Here is a 10380-nt window from a genome sequence, read left to right as displayed (position 1 = left end):
GAGGAGTTATCTGCACTCCAGTCCCACGCTGCTTTAGGGATGCAGAGCAATAAATCCCTGTGACAAGTCTGAGGAACACAAAGGGATGTGAGCCTGGGATGGGACAGGGGACCAGGGCCTGGAGCAGCTCAGYTCCTTGGCTCAGGGCATGCAGGAGCTGGCAGTGGAAGCACAGGGTGGTTTTGGGGTGCAGRATTCCCCGGATCAGCCCTGCTGTGGATGCCTGCCCTCCTCCTCCTCCTCTGCCTCACTCAGGGGCTGGCTCCTGGCCCGGGGAGCTCTGGAATCCTTCGTGCTGCCGGGACATTTGGGCTGTGTGGGGCACAGCACGAGGCAGCAGCTCTGGCAGGTTTGTGGGACCATCCCTTCTCCCTGCAATCCAGGCCCTGGAGGCTCTTGGCTGAGATTTCCTGCTTTGTGGTAGGGGGGCCAAAGCTGCTGCTGCCATTCCCATCTCCCAGAGGTGTGGAAACCCCAAAGCAACAGCCAAAGGCTTCACCTTGCACTGGGATGAAGCGTGGAGGACAAAAAGGTGGGCARATTTAAGGTGTGAAACCCCAGTGCTGCCCTGCAGAGCCAGCAGAGCCGAATGCCAATACCTGTGGGTGAGGAGGGGCAGGGACAGGGGCACAGGGACATTCTGGGAGCTGTGTGTCCCTGTGAACTGGCACTGTGCCCTATTCCAGGCAGGAACACCCGTCCTGGAGCGATTGCTGACGCTGCTGGGGYGGGGACACAGCTCGGGGTGCTCGGAAGGACGGAAGCGCTCTGACCTGGGCTGGGGCTGGCACAGCCACCGGAGCATCCCAGAGCCAGGGCGGGGCTGCTCCCCAGGGAGGATGTTCCCACTCCTCCCAGCGCTCTCCTTGTGCCGGGAATCACCTCCCGAGCTCCGCAGGAAGGCGTCAGCGGGACGGGCAGAGCGGGGCCGGGAGGATGTTGTGGGTGGCACTGGGTGCCCTGGCAGAGGGGCTCTGGCTGCTCTCTGCAGGGACAGGAGCTGCAGTCACTGCCTAACCGGGAATTTCACCTGATCCTCTCTCTGGGCATCACCAGCTCAGTCCTGGGTCAGTGTCCAGGCTGGATTTGTCCCTGATGACACTGATTTTGGGGAAATCCAGGGGTTCCCACTCCCTCCCCAGCCCAGCGAGTGCCAGTGGGAATTCAGGGAGTGGGAAGGGTGAGCCAGCCCCTGCTCTCGGGAGGAGCAGCTCCTCTCTGCAAACACGGACAGACAGAGCTCCCTCTCTGCAATACCAACATCTTCTCCAGAAATATCCATGGGTCATTGCCCCCAAACTCCCAATTTCCACAGTGAAAACCGGTTTGCTACAAAAACCCACCACAATCTTCATCTCATGGCTCTGTGTGGCATCTCTGGTGCATCCAGAGCCCTYTCAGGGAGCTCTGGGAGCTCCTGCTGCCTCCAGCACAGAAGGAGCAGCACACCCTGATGTCAGGGGATCAGCTGGAGCTCTGGTCCTGCAGAGGGGACACCCAGGCCCTGCCTTTTGTCCTGAGCTCCATGGAATTGGGTTTGCAAGGAGCTGTGCTCAGGGATCCTGCAGCAGAGGGGTCAGGTGGGTGCAATGTGCCTCCTTTGCCCTCCTGGCTCTGTCTTTTGGCTGCTGCCACAAGGGGAATTGTTAAAAAATGTGTCCTGAGCATTTATTCCCAGATTTGTAACCTGACTCATTTCAGGCCCTGCACAAAAACCAAGACTGAGTCACTGCTGATTAAGCAAGAAAGGTGATGCGAAATCACATAAATATTCTCCTCTCTCTGTGCAGCCTTGGTGCCAGAAAACATACATTAATTTAGYTGTTAAAATATGCCGAGTCCTCCGCCTGGAACAAACATATAATTTTATCTGCTGCTTTCTAATGTTTGAAGTGGCTAAAATACGGTGTTATTAAAACAAACTTCAGGCAGCGCCTTAGAAGGAAAATTAAACTTTCCTCTGAGAGCTCGCTGCAGTTCCCACGGAGCTGTTTGGAACGTCCCCTGCTCTGGGGACAGTGTGGGGTGATCCAGCTCAATTCCTGGTGCTGGAAGTGCAAACATCTTTGCTGTTTATCTGGGAATAACCCAGGTGGGAGCAGCTGGCTGGAAAGAAACCCTGATTTTGGCCGATCCTGAGTAATTTTGGTGTGTTGTATCCACAGGGGAGCCCCATCTGTGAGCTGGCAGCCCAGGGGGGACAATCCCCGGCTGCAGGTGAGCGGCTGTCGCGATGTGCCCGGGCCGGGCTGCAGCCAGCTCATCCTGCGCAGAGCCACAGCCAACGACACCGGAGAGCTGCGCTGTGTCCCCAGCGGTGTCCCCAGCGGTGTCCCCGAGCACCTGCGCCTCTCCGCCAGCATCTACGTCTTTGTGCAAGGTAAGAGTTGTGCCTTTGCCACTGCCCCGGCAGCGCTGGGCTCTGGGTCTGTGTAGGGTGGAAGCAGCAGGGTCTGTGTAGGGTGGAAGCAGCAGGGTCTGTGTAGGGTGGAAGCAGCAGGGTCNGGTGGAAGCAGGGTCTGTGTAGGGTGGAAGCAGCAGGGTCTGTGTAGGGTGGAAGCAGCAGGGTCTGTGTGGGGTGGAAGCAGCAGGGTCTGTGTGGGGTGGAAGCAGCAGGGTCTGTGTAGGGTAGAAGCAGCAGGGTCTGTGCGGGGTGGAAGCAACAGGGTCCCTGTAGGGTGGAAGCAGCAGGGTCCCTGTAGGGTGGAAGCAGCAGGGTCCCTGTAGGGTGGAAGCAGCAATGCAGGAGCTCTCCCAGACCCCATCTGGGATGGAGCAGCAGCTCGGACACTCTGACCAGAGCAAATATACCCAGGTTTTCATGGCAGCTGTGTTTTCATGCCACAATGCTCAGGGACATGTGTGGTGATGAGAAACAACACAAACCCCCCAGGCAGGTGGAAAGAGGAATYGGTTTATTGCAGAAACCAGGGGTTTTACAATGATCACTTGTTATGGGTTTACATTCTGGTGAAGCACAAAGTGTTTTACCCAACCACCCTAAATCATGCCAGGAACAGGCCACGGTCAGRACCAAGCACTGCACACCACAGGGTGARCTCTCACAGGKTCTATCTTTGTTTCCCAGGGTTATGTACYTTGTTTTTCACATCCAGTTTAGCTGAATCATCCCCAGAATCCTTCCCTGGCCAGCTGAAGTGACAGGAGAGAGCAGGAGATTTGCAAGGCAGACAAAACCCTGGCTTTAGAAGGTTTTACTGATGCACTGCAAATGTGGATGTGAGAACCAGGGATTACCCACCCTGCTCAATCCCAGGAGCTGAGAGCTGGGCTATCCCACCAGTTTGGTGTCTGATAAATCAACTTCCTTCARCATCCTTCTCTTTTAGGACTGAATTCTTTAATCCTAAAGGGCTTTGCTGTCACAGTGCCTTGCCAAAGATTCATCCTGAAGCCTGAGCCCTCTCTCTTTCCCTTCCTACACAAGGGTGAAACTTCCCAGCAGGATTCTTTGTCATTCCTGCCCTCCTACACATTTGTGTGCTGCTCTGTCCCTACATCTGTGAGACATTCTTACTCTCTGATGACTGCACTGGGCATATTTTATTATAGAAAATGTCCCATTGCTCATTTTTGTTCCCTTTGAGCTGCCTCCCCCCCATGTGTCAGAATCACTGAGTTCAGACCCAAGAATCAATGGAAGTAGGAACTTCAGAGAAGCGTGGTGCTCTGTGATTGACTGAATACAACCTACTGAACAACCATCCCAAAAATGGGAATTTTTGTTATAATTCTCCCAAAATGCTGATTTTCCTTCAATTTCCTTGACCAATGCATTACTAAACACTGAATCACCTTGATCTCCCAAGCTGGGATTGTGAATCCCCAGACGAAGGAGCTGAGTTTTTGTGTCTTGAACACGAACTCCTCTGGTGCTGAACAGGCTCAGCCTTTGCTTCCCCACAAACACTCACAGGGATGAATTCATTTCATTTTCCCAGTAAATGGTAAAATGTGGTTCTTTGAATCYTCTTACTGATACAAGTGTTGGAGAGCCAGTGAGTTTGTCTGGTGCCATTTGAATCATGCTGCAAACCTACACTTCCAGAAAACATCAATCTTTGCTGGCAGCTCTGACTCGGGGTCCYGGGTGTTGCTGATGATGGTGACCCAACACAAGGAGTGATTTCCATCCCCAGGGCACTCTGAGGTGCCCTCACAGCTAAACCCAGCTTTTGTAYCACCAGGTGATCACACCTGCTCGATCCATGTGGGTGACACTTTCCTGCCTGTTGAAAACAGTCCCTTTCCACCCTTATCCTGCTTCCCAGCAAGTTTTCCTCTAATTGCAAAGTGGCTTTTTGGCATTACTTCTCAGTTCCTGAAGTCATTTTTTTTCCTCCCTTTCTGTTTTCCTTTCTCTGTTTTTTTCTTGGTGCTCTGAGCTTTACCCACCCTGGTTCTTGTGCTGAGCTGTTTCCTTTTCCCATTATGCCCAGCTCAGATGCCCCAGGTCCAACATTGTTAACCCAGTCCATCCCTCACTCTGTGAAACTCAATCCCCTCTCCTCATTCAGTGCCCTGGCTGCCTACCCAGCCCCTCTTGCTGYGTGGCAGGAGCACGTGCAGGAAATGTTGGGGATCTTTTGGGACTGCCTGAGTGCTTTCCTGAAGAAAATACCCCGAATAACGAAATTTCTCACTGGGGATCTCTTGGAGCAGAGCTGATCTAAAACAACGGCAGGATGTCCTCGTGCCTGCTGTGCCAAGGTTCAGCTGACAAACAGCACAAAATCACCCCCCCAGCTGCATTTCCATTGTGTCCTCCCTGCTCTGAAAACTCTTAGACTCCTGGGCTTTGAAAATGATGGAAGGAGAAGGGGGTGGGAAATGCTCTGTCCTGTACATCCCAAAGCTCGSTCTGGAGCTGCAGTTCCTGCTGGGRTCTGTCCTGCCTGGYTCCTGGAATGGAGCTGTTCAYAYCCCASCTCGGAGCTGTCCCCAGGACACGCTCTGCCTCCCGTCCAGCTCCTGGGGACATTCCCTGGGGATGGGGAAACTGCTCCGGGCGAGGGCTCTGCGGGCTGGGGACTCACACAGAGCCCAGAGCACACCCCTGGCTTCCTTCGGTATCTGAGTGTGCCTTGGAAGGGAATTGCTGTGCCAGGGGCTGGGCAGCACCGAGACAGCCATCAGCTCCTCCAGGGCAGGGAACTCACAGCTCCCTGGGACTGCCAGGCAGGGCTGAGGCCACAGCTCATCCCTGCGGATGTTTTATGGGTGTTTGTGAGCCTGAGCCAGGTGGAGCAAGAAAATGTGGAGCCAGCCCCTCAAGGCTGGAGATTCCCCGGAGGTTCYGAGCCATTATTGCCAAAAAAGGCAGGGAATGGTATTTTCCCTTCATTCTGGGCTCCTGCTCTGCACYGAAATGAGAATGTGATTGCATCGGAAGCCCTGCTCGTTGGCCATGATTTCCTGTGCTGGCTCCTGTTTTTCCAGCCTCCCTGCCAAGGTTTGGGAGCTCTGGAAGGACCTGGACCTGGCTGGGGCCGTGAAGCCGTGACCCTGCCCGTCCCCGAGAGCAGGAGGGACCCTGCACATCCCCGGGATCGGGAGGGACCATCCCCATCTCTGAGAGCAGGAGGGACCCTGCCCATCCCTGGGATCAGGAGGGACCCTGCCCATCCCCGAGAGCAGGAGGGATCCTGCCCATCCCCGGGATCGGGAGGGACTCTGCCCATCCCCGGGATCGGGAGGGACTCTGCCCATCCCCGGGATCGGGAGGGACCCGGGGGTGGCTGCCAGCCCCAAACCGTGCTCTGGCACTGGGGGAGGCACAGCTTAGCACCGTCAGCCCACATTAATTGTTCCTGAGGCCTTCCCTGCTCCCTGCAGCAGCTGCAGGTCCCAAGGACCAGAGTTAAAGACGAAGAGAAGCCCCTTCTCCTGTTGCCCMCCTCCCGTCTGGAAATCCAGAGTGGCCCAGGGCTGGAACAGGAATAGCTGGGAGTTCTTACCTGAGTGAATCCCATCCCAGTTGTGAGGGATGATCCCCGCAGGGATGGGTGGGGTCTGCTCCAGCACTGCTGTCCTGGATGGGCAGAGCAGCTCCATGGAAATGCTGCCACAGCCCCCAGACACAGCACCTGCCCCCCTCCTGCTGRTCCCTGCCCAGCCCAGGGACWCCTCTGSGAGGAACASMCTCGTTYATTCCAGCCTTTGGGATCCCTGTGCCATGGGAAAGGGCAGCTGTGGGAAAATCCAGACAATCGTCAGTGTGTTACCAACTTTATTCTGATATTAAATCCCAATTTAATTAGTTTAAACAGAAAACTGTTCCAGACAAAACCAGGTCAGGATCCCCCCCCTTATTTCATAACTTGTACATCATGCCCACATCCCACATTTTCCAATACCCCATTACCTTTCCTGTCTTATCCACCCACAGACACCGTTCCCAGCTGAAAGCAGGACACTGGGGCACATATAAAATTTAACATGGCTTGGAGAAGGAGGAAAAAAACGGCAAACCAAGCCAAGATTGATTCCACCTTCCCAAAGGGCTGCCCCAGGCTCCAGTCTAGCCAGGAGTCAGGACTTGCAGCTCTCAGCTGTTTGAAATCCTGTTGGTGTCAGCAGAGTCCTGGGGGTGTTGGCTGGCAGAGCTCCTGCCTCAAACCCTGCCCCAAATCCCGTTCCCCCAGCGGCCCCATGCCAAGCCCAGGCTTTGCTGCACGTTTTGTTCTCCTCAGTCCGTGCTCAGAGCAAGGAACCCTCCGTTCTTCTGCCTCCAGCTCGTGTGATTTCAGTGCTGAGGAAGCTGGAGCTGGGCACCTCCTGCCCAAGGGGGTCTGGAAAAGTCCAGCCAGGATTTCCAGCTGGATTCCTGCCCATCTCCAATGGCATCTGCTTTGCCAGAGCTGCAAAGGCACCTCCTCCATGAATGGGGCCAGCCACACACACCCTTCAGCACCTTTTCTGCACAGCAGGGCTGTTACTCTATTTCTCGAGGTAAATCTGGCCRTGATAGAGCTGGTTCTCAAAGAATTGCTGCACAAACACCAGTCCCAGCTCCTCTGGCTGCAACTGGCACAAAATGCCCTGTGAGCCCAGGGCTGGTGCCCACGAGGGTCTGACCCCAATTCCTGCCTGTCCCAGCATGGCTTGCTCTGGACACAGAAACATTTTACCAGTGAACATTTTGCAGTGTGTCCCTCCCCACCCAGGGCCATCAGCTGCTGGGGCTCAGCACCTCACTGCCACTGTGAGCTGAGGGAGCTGTTTTCTTCCACCCATGTGGCTCTCAGCACTGGTGTTTACAGGAACACAGAAAATCCAGAAGCTGCCCCTGCAGAAAATTTGAGTTCTGGCTCCTTCTAAAGTTCATGTGGGCACCATGGAGGCAGGAGTCCAGGGCACAAGGACCACCAATCAAATCTGAAGTGTGAAATGTTTATGGGAGCACAAGTCCTGCTGAGGCCATCCCAGAGGCAAAAGGGGGATGAATCCAAGCAGTGTCCTGCTGGAACTTTCCCTGCTGGTCAGCTCCAGGGAAGAGCAGCAGCTCTGCCTTGCTATGACAGGCAATGAGGAGAGATGGTCCAAGTGCTGACCCAGTTCACCTCAGCCACAGCCTCCTCCTCACCCAGGGATGTGCAGCCCCATCCTCCTCATCCTTTTCCCAGCACAGGAAATCCAAAGGGTGGAAGTGCATGGAGCACCCCTCTGATGAGATCATATTCTGCTTCTAATGTCCTTTGAAGCTGATTTCTGCCTCCTTAATCCTCCTGACAGTTCACAGAGATAATGCCAAAGTGAGAGGCAGAACTGCAGGGCCAGGGTGGCAGCTCTGGGCTGTGGCTCCCTTTTCCTGAGATATCACCAGTGGGAACAGAGCTGGAGCTGCAGCTCTTCCTTCTCCCATGCTGCAGATGGCTGCTCTTGCTGCCAGAGATGGGCCAGCTGAGATGGGCAGCAGCTGAGCTCCCTGGCCAGCAGATAAAAGTGTCCCCCAGCAGCTAAGGCTGTCCCCCAGCAGGTAAAACTGTCGTCCAGCAGGTAAAAATGTTCCCCAGCAGATAACGCTGTCCAGCAGCAGGTAAAGCTGTCCCCCAGCACACAGAGCTGTCCCCAGCACACAGAGCTGTCCCCCAGCACACAGAGCTGTCCCCAGCACACAGAACTGTCCCCCAGCACACAGAGCTGTCCCCAGCACACAGAGCTGTCCCCCAGCACACACAGCTGTCCCCAGCACACAGAACTGTTCCCCAGCACACAGACCTGTCCCCAGCAGGTAAAGCTGTCCCCCAGCACACAGACCTGTCCCCAGCAGCCCTGGCAGGGCTCGGGCTCAGAGCACACAGAACCCAGGCTCTGTCCTGAGCAGAACCCTCGCTGCTGCCCCCCAGGATCCCTGGCTGCATCCAGGGGAAAAGCGAGATGTTTTTAGCTCTGAACCGAGGCATTCAGTATCTTCAGTTCATCTCCTAAAGGGTCTCACTGGGAAGTGGAGGAGCCTTSGAGGCTCCAGTGAAGGAGCAGCACAAATCCCTGGCACGGGCAGTGTGTCAGTGACAGCTCCTGAGAGCCCAGCAGGATGAGAGGATCCTTCCTCATGGATCAGGAATTTCTAAATGAAAGCCCAAAGGCCAAAAGCACACACACTTCCCCCACTCCTTCCTTCCTGGTTTTTATCCTCTCAGTAGTTGTTAATTGCTGAGCCTTCCCCAAGGTGGGAGACCTGTTCTTAATGGGACYTCAGATAAAGCTGAGGAATATTTTCTACAAAGCCAAAGCCTGCCTGAAATCTGGTGGGGGAGTCAGAATTTATGAATTCTTCTGCTGCTTGAAACATAATTCCAGGCAAAGCATGGAGGCTTCTTTTTCTCTGGTGTTTTGTTGTTTTTTTTTTTTTAAATAAATCTTTCCATTTTTCCTCTATTTGCTTGGCAGTGAGAAGCACTTTGCTTCCACAATTTTTGAAGCAACACTTTTTAAAGTAATTTTTTTTTCCTCTACAAATATTCCTGTGTTTCTACCAGCARTCTCCAGGGGAAGAATGCATTTCATTTGACCAAAACAGAATGCTTCATGTTGACTCAGAATGGCTTCTGGGGGTTTTGCAGTCACTTTTGTTTTGCCTAAAGAGAAAATATTCTGCTTTCTGCTTAATCTAAACATTCCACCACCGATTCTTTTCATTGGCCTGCCAGACGGAAAGGTCTTTTATTTTCAAAGATTCCGTTTCAAAACAAGTGTCTTTATAGGAGTCTCTCCTGCGCCTGGAGGCGGCTTTGGTGGGTGACCGGGGGAATTCGGCAGCGCGGGCTGTTTTCGTGTGAAGCTTTCCCCAAGTGTCACCGCGCAGTTAATGCTGCCATTACCTCAAAAAAAAACAGGTTATCAACCTCCTCTCGGCGCTGCTGACCTTGATGAAGACAAACTTGACGGGGATTGTGTCAAAACACGACCTTAAAGAACCTGCGAAACTCTGCCCGGGCTGCCCAGCTTAGGGACGGCTGAGTGAAGGAAATAAATGGCGAGGGCGAGGGAATTAKCTCTAGCTGGAACAAAGTGAGAGGCGAAATGAGAATGTTGGGGGATTTCACGGCGGTGAGCACCGTGAATGGCCATTTAGCGCTTATCAGCCCGGGGCTCGCAGCACCTGCAGCGATGGCAGCTTGGGGACAAACACCGCCCGACAAATTGCTGTCACGGAGCGGGAGCGAAAAGCACCCAAATGCTGTGTCAAATCCTCTGCGTGTGTCGGGAGGRGATTTCAGAGGCACGGCAGTGCTGGAAGAGCTGTAGGAGAGAGAGATTGAATCTCCAGCGCTCTGAGTGCGCTGCYGGAGGGTTTGAGTGCCTCGGCTTCAGGCAGGATGGGGCTGTGGTGACTCTGGGAGGGGGATTCCAGTGAGCAAAACAAAATTACAGCCCCTGGAGAGAGGTTGTGCTTTGCAGGTGACATTGAACAAGTGTAGGTGTCACAGGGAATTCTGCACCTGTGTCCTGGTTCTGTGTCCCGTTCTGTCCCCTGCTCTGTGTCCCGCTCTGTGTCCCGTTCTGTCCCCTGCTCTGACTCCTGGATCTGTGTCCCGTTCTGTCCCCTGCTCTGTGTCCTGGATCTGTGTCCCGTTCTGTCCCCTGCTCTGTGCCCCGCTCTGTGTCCCGCTGTCACCGCAGAGGTGTGAGGGGACAGCTGAGATTCCCCGGCTGAGCTGGAAGAGCCCCTCCCAGAGCAGCAATTGTTCTCCTCCTGGTCGCAAGGATCATCTTAAAGGGCTCCACTGCCTGAAGGAGAACAATGTCCTTGTGGACACCTGAGTTGGAGCTGCTTTGGTCCGTTCTGTGCTGGGTCCCCAGCCCGGCTGTCCCAGGGGTCGGACAGTCCCGATCCTGCTCCATCCCTGCTCCATC

Source organism: Malurus melanocephalus, unplaced genomic scaffold, assembly GCF_030028575.1.
Source record: "Malurus melanocephalus ecotype Western Australia unplaced genomic scaffold, MMel_1.1 scaffold_120, whole genome shotgun sequence".
NCBI classification, from domain to species: Eukaryota; Metazoa; Chordata; class Aves; order Passeriformes; family Maluridae; genus Malurus; species Malurus melanocephalus.
The sequence above is the reverse complement of the archived record's forward strand: the minus strand, read 5'-3'. Positions refer to the sequence as shown.